We start from the raw sequence: 16,811 nt of genomic DNA, 5'->3' as shown, positions 1-16,811 counted from the left end.
TCTCGTCTCCCTGCGTCATCTCCTCAGAAAGAAGAGACTACCAAATGAGACTGCATCAGTTGCCCTTGTATCTTATTGCATTACCAGGGAAGAGTTTGCGTTGTAGCTGTGTTCTCATGCAATAAATAGAAGAAATAAATGTTTCATGAAACACGAAGCGGCCTCGCCATTTGAAGCTACCTTAGTCTGTTGTTAGCTACAGAAGCTTTTTTCTTGGCATATCCCGCGACCCCACATCCGTGGCACATTCTACTTCCGGCCACCACCATGTGTGGACGCAGGTAGGATGGGTTCCAGCAGAGCGGTGACAGCGGTCCTTGCTGGCAGCGGAAACAGGCTTGAAGATAATGAAGATAAGGACTACCAGATCGTTCTGCCAACATTGCCCACCTGACGTGATCTTTTAAACAAGGTGTTTCTTCATGGCGACGTGTGAGCGAGGCCTTTTCGAGTGGAAGATTTCCGGGACGCCCTGAATGAGACCGGTACGCTCCCCGACGTGATCGCGTTGGGGGCGTACCGAATCAACCACGTCTGGGCGGTTACGCTGATAACTTCCAAAGTAGCCAAGAAGCTCCTCGCAGTGAAGGAACTAGAAGTGAAAAAACGCCGATGCCTTATTAAAGATCACGAAGACCAGCAGGTGAAGCTCAGGCGGCACTGGATGCTTCACGGTGTAGCCGACGAGGACATCCGGACCGCCTTCGCAGCGTTTAGAAAGGCTACGGAACTGACCCGTGAGCGCTGGCGCGTTCGAGCGTCAACGACAAGGGTGTAACAACAAGAACTGTCCTCTTGAAGCTGAAGCCCGGTTTGAAAGTGGATGACCTGCCCCACCAGGTACGCGTTGCCGGAGAGTTAGTCCTGGTTGTGGCGCCTGGCGATCCATGCAGTGCCTGCGTTGTCTTGGCGCAGGTCATGTCCGTCGCGAATGCAAAGTGCCCCGCTGTTCAGGGTGCCGACTCATCATCATCATCATTTAATAACCCTTAAAGGTCCCGTTCGGGACATTACATAAGGGGGGGGGGGTGGTACAGGGTTGTTCAGCAGTCATACATGATCATAAATATAAAAGTAATATAGAAGTATAGAAAGAAATTATATATATATATATATATATATATATATATATATATATATATATATATATATATATATATATATATATATATATATATAAAATAACAAGATAAGATAAAAACACAAAACAGAAACAGCAGGTAAAACAAGGTGAAGAAAGACAAGAGTAACAAATTCAGATAAGTCATGGCAGATTGGCAAAAATATAAAACAAATTCAAATAACAGCTATGGAAGTGAAACCGGCTGGTCAGTTTGCAGGGCTTGGTAGCTGACATAAGGTACAGGAAGATTATTTATCATTGAGATAGTCGATTAGGAGCTGTCTGAATCTAGAAGGATTAGCCTCAATGACAATGTATTCGGGGAGGTTATTCCAGCTTTCTATCGCACTGGGAAGGAAGGATTTATTGAAGGAATTGGTGGGGCCGTGCACACGCTGCATGCTTAAAGAGTTAAATAATCGGCGAGATGATCGTACCGGAGCTCGTAGAAAGTTTTCTCGAAGTGCTGGAAAGGTAAAGTGCAGTTTGTGAAAAAGACAAAGAATAGAAATTTTCCTGCGGAAAGCTAATGATTTGAGACCGAGAGATGATTTCAAGACTGTGATGCTGAACTGCGATTTGTACTGTGAGGTGATGAAGCGTGCTTCTCGATTCTGAATGGCTTCGAGTGAATCTATCAAGTAGGTCTGGTGAGGACTCCATATTGTCGAGGCGTGTTCTAGTTTAGTCCGAATGTACGTTTCATATGCTAGTTGTCTGGTGGCTGCGGTGGACATGGAAAGTGATCTGCTGATGAATCCGAGTGATTTGGAAGCACTAGCACATAGTTTGGTGATGTGGTCAGCCCAAGTTAGGTTGGTTCCGATGCCGAGGCACCTGTATGAATTTGTTTAAGAGAGCGCTATGGAGCTCAGGGAGTACGAGAAATGAAGAATGGAACGTTTAAGTGAAATGTGCAGGAATTTACATTTCGAGACATTGAGCTGCATTAGCCAGTCGGAACACCACTTCTGAATTCGGGTTAGGTCATCCTGTAATATTTCCTGATCTCTGCTATTGATGATGCGGCGATAAATGACGCAGTCGTCCGCAAAGAGATGGACAGATGATAAAATACCAGATGGCAAATTGTTAATGAAAATTAGGAAGAGTAATGGAGCCAGAACCGATCCTTGAGGGACCCCGGAGATTACTCTAGTAGTTTCGGATGCGTGATTGGCGATGACGGTGAATTGCAAACGGTTAGTTAAGAAACAGTGGATCCAGGATAAGACAAGAGGGTCAAGTGACAGACCTGAGAGTTTGGAAAAGAGACGCTGGTGAGGAACGCTATCGAATGCCTTGGCGAAGTCTAAGTAAATGATATCGGTTTGGAAAGAAGCGTCTAGATTTAAGTGAAGATCAGTTGTAAGTTCGAATAGTTGAGTTTCGCAAGAAAAACCTGTCCTGAAACCATGCTGATTGGGAAAGAAAGAACACTTGTAGTCAAGGTGAGATGCGATATGCGAGTATATTATATGTTCGAAAAGTTTACAAGAGATACATGTCAGTGAAATTGGTCGATAATTTGAGGGGACGGAGCGATCTCCAGCTTTGAAGACTGGTGTAACCTTGAAAATCTTAGCAGGGATGTTGTCTGGTCCAGGGGAAGTGCATGTCTTTAGGTTGTCAGTGAGGTTTGAAATTCCCTCTGTTGAGATTGTGATAGGTGGCATAGGTGCATAATGTAGACTTGGCACGGAAAAAGTGCTTACTGTTGCTTCGTGGGTAAACACGAAGGTGAAATAGGAGTTCATTACATCGGAGTGCTCGGATATTGGAACGTCGGAGCCGTCTTGTGTTTTCAGGGAAATATTGTGCGAACTGGTTTGATTGAGCGTGAGTAAGATCCAAAATTTCTTAAGGTTTACCCGCATTATCTCTATGAGATCTTGACAGTAGAATTTTCGTTTTGAAGATCGTAATACCTGCGTGTATTCGTGCAGGCTTGCAATGTATTTGTCCCACTTCGCAGCGCATCCTGACTTCTTGGCATTACGAAATAGGCGTTTTTTCTTTCGTGACAGCTTCCTCAGCGCATTTGAGTACCAAGGTTTATTGGCATCCCCTCGAATGCAGATAAGCGGGACGTGACCTTCTATAAGCGATAAATTTGTCTCTTTAAACAAACACCAGTTGTCATTCACGGATCTGGCATGTACAGAATTTCGAAAAGTATGAAAAAATTCTTCAAGGTTGGAGTTAATGCTTGTGAAATCGGCCTTGGAATAATTACGGATGTATTTAACAGACGGTTGGCGTATAGGAATTTCAATTGACAGGTTGAACTTTATGATACAGTGATCACTTAGACCACTAGTACACGAAAGCGATTGGACTAATTCTGGATTGCATACAAGGACGAGGTCTAGCATTTGAGCCTCGAGTTGGGCCACACACTCTTTGAGTAAGGTTAAAGGTAACGACCAGTTCTAAGAAGCATTTTGATGGACGAGATGGTGCAGTCAAGTTATCCCAATCAATGTCGGGAAAATTGAAGTCGCCGCAGAGTATGAAGTTGAAATCACAGAAACGAGACTGTAAGTCCTCTAGAACAGAGTGAAGGTCATTAAAGAAAGAAGCATCCGTGTCGGGGGCTCGATAGCATGCAATTAGAAAGTTCGTGCAAGAGGGGAAACAAAATTTAATACACAATATTTCGCTGTAGCAATTAATATCAACTCGAGTAGAAGAAAGGCTAGTTTTCATCAGAACAAGAATGCCGCCTCCCCGACGACCCATTCTGTCTCGCCGGTAGGAGGGAAATGGCTGAATGTCATGCAAAAGTTCGATATCATCTATATCGGATGTTAACCAGGATTCGGTGAATACTGCAATGTCAGTGCAATGGTCGTCGAGAAGCGCCTCAACAGATTCTTTTTTCGGCAGGTAACTTCGAATATTTATCAGCAAAAAAGAAATATTATTGCAGGCGTCGATTGAGCGAGAGCGCTGTGAAAGATTGGAATGAGGCGATTGTGGTGACCTCGATGATTTCAGTAAACGCTGTGGCTTTAGTTCGACAACAGAATCCGTATCTGCATTATAACTGAAAACCTTTTTTCCGATGAGCAGCTTGTCAAAACGAATCTTGAAAGAGGCGTTGTTCTGTTGACCATAAGTGAAAAGTTTCTTTCTAGCTTCCATCCGGACAGCGAATGTGTCCCCACTTACGCATCGGCAACGGGTCATGGGTCGAGTGACGAGTCAGCGCAGCTTCTAATTGACGTGGCGGAGGCGGAAAAAGCAGCGAAAGGTATTGAGGGGTCTGGGAGGACAACACAGGCGACAGCTTCTGCAGTGAGCAAGGACACCGGCACGTTTGCCAGCGGAGGGAGGCCACCTGAAGCGGCACTACCTCTCCATACAGACGGCGGAAAGACCAGCGAAGGAACAAGCTCTACGGACGTTAATGCTGACAATCCGTCGAGACGGGAGGTGCAGTAGGGTAATAGCGGCGGCCATAACACCATCGTGACGGCTCCAGCAAAGCGACTACACGCCCAGACCGACAACGAAGTCAACACTGAATCTGCCTCCAACGTTGGAGAGCCGACAGTAAAAACGCCCCAGGCCCTGCGCTCAGTTCTTAAGCCGCGGCCCAATTTTTCATAGAAAAGGGGGGCCATCGAAAAGGGCCCACTGCAGCAGGGCTGAAGCATTCCCACCGAATGGCTCCGGTGTCATGGATGGCGTCTAGCAGTACGCTAGACGCGAAAGGTAAGCACCATGCTCTCGGCCTCTTTACACTTCGCGAACATGGCTCCAGCATCCCCGTTGAAAGTGGCCACACTTAATGTCAGAGGTCTGGCAGGAACGAAAAAGTGCACCGACTTTTAACGGAGGAGGGGATCGATCTCTTGGCTGTACAGGAAACGAAAATTGAGGGTAAAGAAGAAAACGGGAGCATGGTGCGGCGTTTCACGTCTAGATTTTACGCTATAGTGAGTCATGCAATAGGCACTTGTGCCTGCAGGATGTGTCCTTTTTGTTAAAAAGCTGCCAGGTCTTGCGGTGCAGGCCCATTTCTTATGTTTGGCGCGTAGGTGCAATGTTGTTGATGTCACTCTCGGCAGCACTGAGTGGCGGATGCGGATTCAATTAAAGGGAAATGAGGGTGCTCGTTATAATACATGGAGGAAAGAAGCCCACAGTCGGCGAGGCCAAGCAAAGCGTTGGGGATGGTACTATTATGTCTCTTTTTTAATGTTTACATGGATAATCACAGAAATTAGTAATGTAATCCGATTAGGGGAAATCTAAGTAAACAAGAAGAAAAAACAACGTGCCGATGGTGGGAACCGAACCCACGACCTCCGAATATCGCGTCCGGTGCTCTTCCAACTGAGCTACATCGGCTACTATCCCCCCTGCTACTTTATTGGGTATTTATGTTGTCTGTATACGAACCTTGAGGGTGTTCACCAGCGCAACCCTCAACCATAGCGGCGGACGTGGAACGTCCTTTGTTACCGCCAGCGTCACGTAGAACGTGATCAAGAGCGAGGGCGAAAGCTGTGCTAGAACCCTCTTACGCTACCTATGGCCTCAAGACTGCCAGAACCGAGACCCCCGTAAGCTACAAGCAGATCAATTAAGGGGAAATGAGGGTGCTCGTTATAATACATGAAGGAAAGAAGCCAACAGTCGGCGAGGCCAAGAAAAGTGTTGGGGATGGTACTATATTATGTCTTTTTTTAAATGTTTACTTTGATAATCGCACAAATTAGTAATGTAATCTGATTAGGGGAAATATAATTACTGTATACTGTATTTTTGCATGATGACTTAAATGGCCGTTCGTACCGAGCGCCTCACTTCAGGGATGCCCTTGCCCGTGTCATGGACCTTCGGAATATCGTCTGCATTAGACAATATCAAATGAACCATGTTTGGATGGTTACTTGTGAGAATAGCGTTTCAAAACAGGAACTTGTGGACTTGACGGAGCTACGCGTAAAAGGGCTGAAATGCATGATATTTGACCAGGAAACAAGAGATATTAAGTTGAAGCTCCTTTGTCTGCCAACGCACGTGGAACATCACCGGATTGTGGAAGCTTTAGAACCGTATTTGGCACTGTTCAGACCATGGAGCGAGAAAAGTGGCCTTGTCCAGGGATGGAACACATGGAGACAGCAAACCGGGAAGTGTCTACCACACTGAAAGATGGCGTTTCATTTTCCAGCATTCCTCATACCCTGAGTGCGGTTGGGGTTCAGGCGTTGATAATCATTCGCGGCAGGCCTTCACTATGTCTTCGGCGCAGCAGAGTTGGACATGTCTGGCAGCAGTGCCCAACGCCTCGATGCACCCAGTGTCGCCGTTTTGGTCACACAGTGGATGCTTGTGTCTTGACCTATGCCGATTGGTTGCGTCAGGGCTTTTTGTCTAAAGAAGATGATGGAGTGCCGGAGCACATCATGGACATTTCGGATGTTGAGGACGCTTCTGGGGAGCCCAACACCGCGGTTCCCCATGAAGGAATGGCCATTAATATTCTACAGGACATCAAGCCGCCACCTAGTGAACCTCCCGATCCCAAGCCTCCGCACGCTGTCCAGTTTGAGCATCGTGCATCTGATCTTGAGCTGTTTAAAAAGCCGCGTTCTGCTGCAGATGCATCTCGAGATCTGCCTCTGGGGTTTGCCGAGAAGCCAGCGGATGTGTGTCCACGCTGCTCTGTCGGAGGTGTGTCGTTGGAGTGCAGTGAGCCGCGTCTGCGAGGAGCTGCCGACTGATCTTTGAGCTGCGAGTGACGCAATGCTTCCGACATCATGGGTGGAAGCCTCGGCAACATCAGAGGTCTCCATGGACAGCAGCGCGTCTTTGAAGCATCCCGCGAAGGAGGAGCTTGGTGTCAGCGAAGATCCAAACAAGGTATCAGAGGAGAAGGCAAGAGGATGATTGGCTTAAAAAAAAACGGGCAGTTACAGCTCAAAAGGTCGCTAATTTGCCGGCGACTCTCCCCGCTTCGGCGCATGGAGTTGAATAATGCACGAATAAAAAAATGGCGGAGATCACGGCTTTTTTAGATCGCTACCCTTAACGTTAGAGTAGCTGCATTTCAGGAAACTAAATTGGCTACGGATGAGGATACTGAAACTGCTCTTGAGATGTTTTTATCTCATAATATTATCGACAGCCATTCGAAAGGATTGTCCGGAGGGTGCATGCTGTTTCTGAGCAAAACACTAGACATGACTGACTTGTCATATTGTATTGATGATGAGGGGCGGCTCATATGTTGTGATGTCGCCTTTTCGGGTCAGCAGTGGCGAATTGTTTGGGTCTATGCGCCGGTTAAGCAGCAAGAAAGGAAAGTGTTTTTCTTGCCATTGGCAAATCTCCTGTGCACAGATCGGGAAATTTTATTGCTGGGAAATTCAATTGTATATGTAACAATGAGGATCGATCAGTACATCGCGGACGTTATGACCCCAGTGCTGCTGTTCTCACTGACTTAGTTTGTGAGCATAACCTTGTTGACATTTGCCGACTAAAAAGCGATAGTATACAGTTCACGCACTTCCAATCGTCTTCGAATGCCCGACTTGACAGGATCTACGTTTTGGCGGGCACATTACCTACTGTGCATGAATACTGGGTGAGACCGATATTTTTTTTTTAGCGATCACTGCATGGGTATCTGTTCAGATAGGAAAGCATACTAGATGTCTACTCCAACCGCAGTGGGAGCTATGGAAGCTAAATAATTCCCTTCCCTCGGATGAAATTTTTCAGCGGTCTGTAGTTGCTTGCTTCAAAGACACGCGGGCTCGTGCCGATTTATGTCTTTCAAAAGTGGGATTTTTTTAAGCAGGAGTTTAAGAGTGTTGCAATTGAAGCATCATCAAGGATCACATTCTTCAAGCGCCTTCACATTTGTGAATTGAAGAGCATCTTGAACGAACTATATGAGTCGCAAAGAATTTCTCCGGGGTCATATCTTGATGATGACAACATTATTAAAGCACAGTTACAACAGTTTAGTGCAGAAAAATATCAGGGTGCCTTGATTAGGTCGCGAACATGGAGGTTCGCTAATGAACAACCATCTCGCCGTGTTTCAGGGATGAAAGGCAAGCCACTCTTTCTAAGCAGGCCTTAGAAATGTTTCATGAAACACGAAGCGCCCTTGCCATTTCAAGCTACCTTAGTCTGTTGTAAGCTAGAGAAGCTTTTTTTTTTGGCACACCCAGCGACCTGGCCTCTGTGGCGCAATCGGCTAGCACGTTCGGCTGTTAACTGAAAGGTTGAAGGTTCGAACCCTCCTGGACGCGGCATTTTTTTGCTCTAGCTGTAGTGTAGTAGTTGTCACTGCGCAGCACAAGCAAGTTTGGTTGAGAAAGAGATGCATCTGAAAATTTGCTGTGTTGCTGTATTCTCATGCATTAAATAGAAACAAAAATCTTTCATGAAACATGAAGCGCCCTAGCCATTTGAAGCCATCTCAGTATGTTGTAAGCTAGAGAAGCATTTTTCTTGGCATACCCCCCGACCTGGCCTTCGTGGCACATTCTACTTCCGGCCGCCGGCGTGTTCGGAAGCAGGATCATGCGCTCCGCCGGAGCGGCAATAGCGGCCCATGCTGGCCGTGGTAAAAGGTCCGATGCAAGTGAAGATAGTGAATACCAGATTGTTTTGCCGCAGCTGCCCACAGGACGTGTTGCTTTAAACACGATTTTTTTTGCAAGGTGACGTTCGAGCTAGGCCCTACCGTGTAGATTTTCGGCATGCGCTCGCCGATACCGAACAGCTCCTAGAGGTTGTAGCCTTGGGAGCGTATCAGAATAATCATCTATGGGCTGTCACCTTCAAGACTGCCGAAGCCACAAAGCATATTGAGGCTTTGAAAGAGCTGAGAGTGAAGGGCTGACGGTGTGTTATCATCGACCATCAAGACCAGCAAGTCCGACTTAGACTACACTGGATGCTACATGGTGTCGCCGATTCGGGAAGGTAACGGAGGTCTTCCGTGAACGGTGGCGCGTCCTGGGCATCAGCGAAAAAGGTTCGACAACGAGGTCAGTGCTTATCAAGTTGAAGGCTGGGATGAAAGCGGACGGCCTGCCCCATCAAATAAGGGTAGCAGGTGAGCTGGCCCTCTTCGTCGTTCCCGGAAGGCCTATGCAGTGCCTACGTTGTCATGGCTGTGGCCATGTAAGTACGACGCGAGTGCAAAGTACCGCGTTGCTCTCGCTGCCCGCGCTTTGGACACACGGAAGTTGACTGTGTCCACACCTACGCTGCGGCAACGGTGCCCGCTCTCAGAGAGGAGGCGCCTGAGGACGTAATGGATGTTGTCAAGGCCGAGGAAGCAGCAAAGGGAAGCGAAAACGTGGGAACCTCTGCGGCATCCGTCAACGTGGAGGCATCGTCCATCAGAGGCAAATAGGCAGGTGTTGACACAGGAAAACAACAAGCGCCGGCAACCGGGGTGCCAGCGGCGTCTGTGAACGAGAACGCGCCCCCTCAAGACGCAGGCTCTGTGGAGCCTGCGACGAAGGTGACCAGTGTTGCGGGGAACGGCGTTCGGTCGACGAGCGCCGGCGGCGCACCTAAGCGCCCGCATACCAAGGCAGGCGACGGAAGCGGCCAGCAGACCCTTAGGAACGACGAAGAGCCGCCAATGAAAGCTACCTTGGACCGGCGACCTACTTTCAAGCCACGGCCCAACGTCGCGGCGGACAGGAGGACCGATGAAAAGCCACCCTCGCAGCAAGTCGAGCCCGTAAGCGAAGATAGAGGCGGGCATTCTGGAAACGTCTAGCGCCATTATAGACGTGAAAGGTAAGCGTCAAGCGCCTGGCCTCCTCCTAAAGCCTGATTATGGCGATGAAATAGTGTCTGAACGTTGCAACGCTCAAAGTCCGAGGGTTGGCTGGTAATAGGAAGCAAAGCCAAGTACTTCGCCTTTTAACGGATCAAGACAGACGTGCTAGCAGTTCAGGAAACTAAACTGGAGGGAGAGGAGGAGACTGGGAGCATGGCGCAGCGGTTCACTTCGCGGTACGAAGTGGCTGTCAGTCACGCTGTGGGCACGTCGGCTGGGTGCATTCTTCTTGTCAAACGGTTGCCAGCACATATAGTGCGGGCCGTGACTTCGTCTACGTGCGGAAGATTCGTTGTTTGTGACCTGGTCTTGCATAACAGTGAATTGCGCGTTCTCTGCTTTTATGCACCAAATGCAGCTGAAGACAGGCTCCTTTTCTTAAAAAGTATCCAATCCTATTTAAATTCAACAAGGCAACTGATAATTATGGGTGACTTCAACTGTGTTGTAAGCCCTCGAGACAAAACCTCTAACCGCCCTATAAAGATGCAAGCACCGATTGTTTGCTGCAGATGATTGCAGGATTTTCGTTAGAGGATGTTGCTGAGTGCTTGGAGGGAGCGGGCAGCGTGCAATACACCCAGTTTCAGAGTTCTAGTCATGCTCGACTTGACCAGATTTATTTATCGTTGGATGTGATACCGAAGTGTCCAATTATTCCGTTATCTCAATGTCCTTCTCTGATCATTGTCTGGTAAAATGTCTATAGAAACTAGAAGCTCAAGCAAAATTTTTGTGGGACCTTTGGAAGCTAAATTCCAAACTTTTAGAAGACGATACCTTAATCGAAATCATTGTACAGAAGCTAAATGAGATAAATAAACGACTCAACAGCAACATTGGAGAGGAGTGGGAACTGTGCAAACGAGAAATTAAAATGAAAGCGATAGAAAGAGCCAGCTGTATTCGCCATAACGAAAACCGAGACGAAGCAGGCCTAAGATCAACATTAAAGAAGTTGATAGCACAGGAGTGTAAGGAGCCGGGGGTTTACAAAGACGACATCAGAAATAGAAAAAGGAAAATTGAATTATTAGAAGAGGAACGATATCGAGGAGCGCTCTTTTGCGCCGGGGCCGAAAGATGGGTCGCCGGCGAGACGCCCACTAAGCGGGCTCTCGGTCTTGAAAAAGCACAAGCTCATCAAAATGACATAACCGAAGTAGAATAGAACTGAAGCATCGTGACAGATAAAAACGACATTGCACGTGCGTTCTTCGAGTATTACCAGGTACTGTTTGCTTTTCGGGAGATGAATTTGGAGACGTTTAAGCAGGTGATTCTTTCCTCCTTGCCACGACTGGATACCAGCACAAAATAAAAGTTAGAGCAGCCGATTTCCGAGGACGAGGTTGAACGCGCCATTGATAATCTGAACCCAGGAAAGTCGCCCAGGCCGAATGGTTTCAGCGCAGCCTTTTATAAACCATTTAATCTAGTTCTGTCCCTATTGTTAGCTGCAGTATTTAACGAAGGCTGTGAACTTGGTGTACTTCCTCCTTCGTCCGCGTCCTCACACAGTGTTAACTTCTAAGTCGAACCAGAGAAACTTAAATTTGTGACTTTATACAGGCCAGTTTCTTTAACAAATGTTGATTACAAAATACTGATAAAGGTTCTGGCTGCCAGGATACAGACAGTGATAAAACATATTGTTGGCACCCATCTGACGTGTGGTATAAAGGGCCGGTCCATTACAATGAATATTCATTAGGCGAGGTGCGTGCTGGAATGTTTTGACGCTGCTTGCGCGAGGGTCGCGCTTATTCAGCTCGACCTAGAAAAGGCGTTCGACTTTGTTCCGCATGATGCATTGTTTGCAATATTGGATTATATCAATTTTGGTTCCGTTATCAGAGAGGGCGCGGCTCTGGCGTACCGAAACTGCACGACGTGATTGATTTTTAACAAAGGACTAGGTGAACCTATAGATGTGCGACGTTCGGCAAGCCTGGGTTGTATCCTCAGCCCTCTTCTATTCTGCATTTATATCGAAACTTTATGCCTTTCTTTATGCCAAATCCATCTGTTCAGGGCTTTCAACTGTACATGTCTGAGGTCGAACTTTTGGCTTACGCTGATGATGCAGCAGTGTTTGTGTGAACAAAGAAAGTGTTCGTGCTGCAGCACGAACAGGTTTTAGCGCGACCACAGGAAGTCCAGTAAACTAGGGAAAGTGTCTTGGCTTCTGGAACGGGGCGTGGACATCAATACCGGACTTTTTTGCCAACGTTACAACACTTGTGAAGTATTTGGGTGTACCTCTAGAATTCTATGAAGAGAGGGAGTCATTTTGACCCACCCAAGTTCAGTAAATACGGGAGAAGGCTGACAAGTGGAAAGGGGTGCCTCTTTCTACCTTCGCACGAGCCACAGTCTGTAATCTATTTTATCTTGCCAAGTTGTGGTACGTCATGCAAGCACTGCATTGTTTTAGGTTAAGCGTTCAAAAGTTACACCGAATCTTTGCTGTGTTTATATGGGAATTATGCTGGGAAAGATGTAGCCGGGATAACCTGTTCCGGCGAATTAAAGACGGAGGTCTGGGTCTTGCTCACTTATTCGTGCGCCAGATTGTAAACAGATTTATTTTCTTTCGCGACGTTACCTACTCTTTTTTGCGCACTCTGTTCTAAGTGAGGCTCGCGCAGGCGTTGCCCAATTTTGTTGTTGCCACGGAAAGTATGCTAGGGCGTCTTTCTAGTTTTTGCAAAGAGGTTTACAGCACTGTTTGAATTCTGTCAGCTCACTTCTCGACAGAATACTTAAAGGGGTCGTGAAACGTTTTCCGGAAATTTTGCACAGCTTGGTTAAGTGGAATCCTTATCCTGCATCATATAATATACTTCGATTCGTTTCATCGCCCGCGTTGATTTAATAGCGATAAAAACAGAATTTCGGTTCCCTAGCGCGTGTCCTCCTCAACTCAACAGATACGTCATAGCGCTAAGCCAATGAGAAGCTCCCGTTTCCGGAGCCTGCTGAGCCAAAGTTGACCGAGCTTGGTGTATTTTAGGGGTTCTAATTATGCCCTACTCTACGCTCACACAGGATTTTTTAATATGGCTGACGTCCCAGGTTTATGTATAGTGAACTAGAATATAGTCGCTACTGTTAAAACATGGTTACATCGTGGGCTTTGAGCCTTACGCCGACGCAACTTTTCGGGTGCCAGGTCGGCGAAGATGGAGCCTGCGACCGGTACCTGTCGAGAGGCCGCGGTAACCGCGGCACAACTCCGGCTTACAGAAGCCCCGACCGCCAGCCTCTCGATCCCAGCCGTTTCGGAACTACGCATTGGTGTGTATGTCCGAGTCTTGCAGCCTAGCCTACGTTCGACAGTTGCGAGAGTGCGCAATCGCTAACCGAAGCTTTCAAACAGGTGCAGCTGCGGGCGGTGCGTGCCGATGCCGACTGCTCTTGAGAGCATCTGGCGAGATCCCGGCGGCGACTACGTAGTTGAAGCAGTCGTCTGGGTGTTGCAGATCATCCGTATTTACTCCAAATGCTTCTTGATCATGGACTGCTAGTCGAGAATACAAGGTAAGAACCTTGAGCGAAAGGCGACATAACTTGAACAAGCGGCCACCTGTTTTTCATTTTCTCGAGCAAGAAACGGTGTAATGAAATCTATTGCGTCATCATCATCAGCCTGACTATACCCACTGCAGGGCGAAGGCCTCTCCCATATTTCTCCACTTAACTCGGTTCTGTGCTAGCTGCATCCACTTGACCCCTGCGAACTTCTTAATCTCATCCGCCCACCTAACTTGCTGCCGCCCCCTGCTACGCTTTCCTTCCCTTGGAATCCAGTTTGTTACCCTAAGCGACCATCGGTTATCCTTTCTTCGCCCTACATGTCCTGCCCATGTCCATTTCTTCTTCTTAATTTCCACCAGAATGTCGGTAACTTGAGTTATTTCTCTGACCCACTCTGCACGCTTCCTATCTCTTAATGTTACCCCTACCATTTTTCGTTCCATAGCCCTCTAGGTTGTCCTCAACTTAAGTAGAACTCTCTTGGTTAGCCTCCACGTTTCAGCGCCATCTATCTATCTATTGCATAAGGCAGTGCTAACAAAAGAAAGCTTCCCCTTTAACGTTACTTACTTGCGATCATCTACACAGTCTACAGTGTTGATATTGCGCCACGTTAGCGCGAACACAACATCGCTGGTTTTCATATTTTTCTTGTTTTCGTAGAAGGTGCGCATGAGTACGACGTTTCACCATGCAGATACTGGTTTGCTTAATTCCTTGCACGAGTAAATGACAAAACACGCATTATCTGATAGTGTGAACTTGCTAAATGGAAAGAGCATGCACATTGATGTGAAGTTACGGCAAAAAAAAACGCTGTCCGGACACATTTGCTTGTTTTATTAGCCAGGTATGACCTTCAACAAGTGCAGCACTTCAAAACATGAATACATAGGGAATGCCACAAGAAATGCAGTAAATAAGTACAAAAGCAATCTCATTTCGGAGGAGTCGGTGCTAAGTGAAATTGCATGTAGTGAAGTAGCCTGTCTCCTGCAGAAGCCGTAGGAAAATGCACTAAAAAAAGGACTGGCTTCTGCAGACGATCACTAACTAGCCCGACAACTCTTGTTAAAGCCTGTCCCCACTTGCTGCCATACCAGCACTCAAAGTTTTATTTGCTAGTTTTTTTTTTTTACTCACTTGCATTAGGTGACAGTGTTGCATAGTGTGCAAATATAATTAAAAAAATTGTCTGACTTCACCGATACCATCATCAACACGTCCACACACTAAACCCCTCAAAAATTCTTTGACACTGACATCTTACATGTGCTGAAATGTGGCAACAAAAAAAAAAGACGTTCTTCCAAAGGCCAGTACACCGAAACTTCCACAGCTTGAGTAAGTGTTGGAAATTTTACAGTTAGCAAATGAAGGTATAGAGTAGTTCTGTGGCACTTGCAGAAATTTTGGCACGTGGCGTGTTGTGGGGAAACAACTGAGAGCCGTTGACAGAAGTGAACTTTTCGTTTATGACTCCTTCGAATAGAATGACTCCATGCACAGAGCTGCTTAACACATAAGTCGCATACTTAACATCTTCGTGCTATGCGGATGATATCAGCGTGCACATTGACATCGGTCACAACACTAGTATACAGGGTGTAAGATGATTACCAAGTTTTCTCACTAAAAGGCTGCATTGCCTTCAGGCATTATTTTGCTGCAGTAGGAAATTGCGATTGCACTGCAGTTCTAATATTTAGTGGGTCTCATTCTATCTCAATAACCTGCAGCAGAATTCGAAGTTTGCCATACTTCCAGGGAGAATAAATTGACAGTGAAAGTTACACTGTACAGCTTCTGTTAGAGGGGAATTAATTGTACAGATGCATGAATAACTTTCAAATTTGGAAAAGACCTAAACCACATTTTCATTTTGCTATGCTGAAAAGTGAATATTGTTTTTTATCTTGTCAACAGGAGACACCGCTAGATCTGCTACAGCCAGCTTCCGCACTGGCTTTGGGGATGCCTCGGCAGACATCACGGTAAAGTCTTCCCTATTTGTGATGCAAGCCAAATAAGGGAAAGGTTTCCATCTGACAGTTACACTGGTTTCCAGTTTGCGCAAGGTTTGTAGAGTCATCACCCTATTAATTCTGAAACAAGCCAGAAAACATGAGAAAAGAGAACTGCAGGACATCTTGACTAATAACTGAAATTTCACTAAAGGATAGAGGCAAAAGAAGACTTGCACAGAGGTGCACATGTAAAAAGGCCCCAAAAGACTGTTGACCGACTTCTTAGCCACACACACATCCTTAGCCTTTGCAGTATAGTGTGCCTTTGGATTTGGATCTGTGGCTTCCCGTTTGTAACAAGTGGTCCTTGACCATAAGGAATTTGCTTTTTTTTAGATGATTTTTTAGACCATTTTTGCTTTCCGCGCTTTCACTGCTTTGGGGTTTGTCGTGCACTTGCATTTCTGTGCGAATCTTCTTTTGCCTCTTTCCTTCAGTGACATTTCAGTTGTTAGTCAAACTTTGCCTTGTGCTCCTCTCTTCTCACGTGTTTCGTCTTCTGGCTGGTTTTAAGATGAATCAGTACCAACTCATCCAGTTGTTAGTCTTGATGATATCACTAGCCTGACTACACCCACTGCTGGGCAAATGCCTCTCCAATATCAATCCGAATAATCCGATCCAGTGCCAGGTGCACGATTCCCGCAAACTTCCTAACTTCATCTGCCTTCCCGAGTTTCTGCCGCCACCTGCTACACTTGCCTTCCCTTGGAATCTACAAGACATATATAGGCTCACTTAGAACAAATTTTGTGCACTCACTCCCCACCTATACCTTTGACGGGTTGAAATTTTCTTTTTTTTTTTAACTGATCGCAAATACATCATAATGGGAGAGGCATCATAATAGGTGCCTTTCCCATAGCCATTCAAATAACCCGATCCTCTGTCAGCTGCATCTATATGATCCCCGCAGACTTCCTAATCTCATCTGCCTGCGTGAGTTTCTGCCGTCCCCTGCTACGTTTGCCTTCCCTTGGAATCTACAAGACATGTATGGGCTCACTTAGAATGAATTTTGTGTACTCACTCCCCACCTATACCTTTGATGGGTGGAACTTTTTTTAGCCCTGGCCGCAAATACATCATAATTGTGCAGTTGTATATATACCTGCTTGTATGCTTGTATAGATGCCTCTCCCATATCCATCCAAATAACCTGATCCTCTGTCAGCTGCATCCATCTGATCCCCGCAAACTTCCTAATCTCACCTGCCTGCATGAGTTTCTGCTGCCCCCTGCTATCTTTGCATTCCCTTGGAATCTACAAGACATATATAGACTC

The 16,811-nt window shown here is 46.6% G+C and overlaps 1 pseudogene; it reads left to right on the top strand.

The window, feature by feature from the left end:
- The first annotated feature begins 6,004 nt into the window (after window positions 1-6,004).
- Window positions 6,005-6,864, top strand: LOC146183247 (uncharacterized; annotated as a pseudogene).
- The last annotated feature ends 9,947 nt before the right edge of the window (window positions 6,865-16,811 follow it).

The sequence above is a fragment of the Amblyomma maculatum genome, chromosome 7 (assembly GCF_055883805.1).
Source record: "Amblyomma maculatum isolate TAMU_Amacu chromosome 7, ASM5588380v1, whole genome shotgun sequence".
NCBI classification, from domain to species: domain Eukaryota; kingdom Metazoa; phylum Arthropoda; class Arachnida; order Ixodida; family Ixodidae; genus Amblyomma; species Amblyomma maculatum.
Note: the sequence above shows the minus strand (reverse complement) of the source record. Positions and strands in the feature narration are given on the sequence as shown.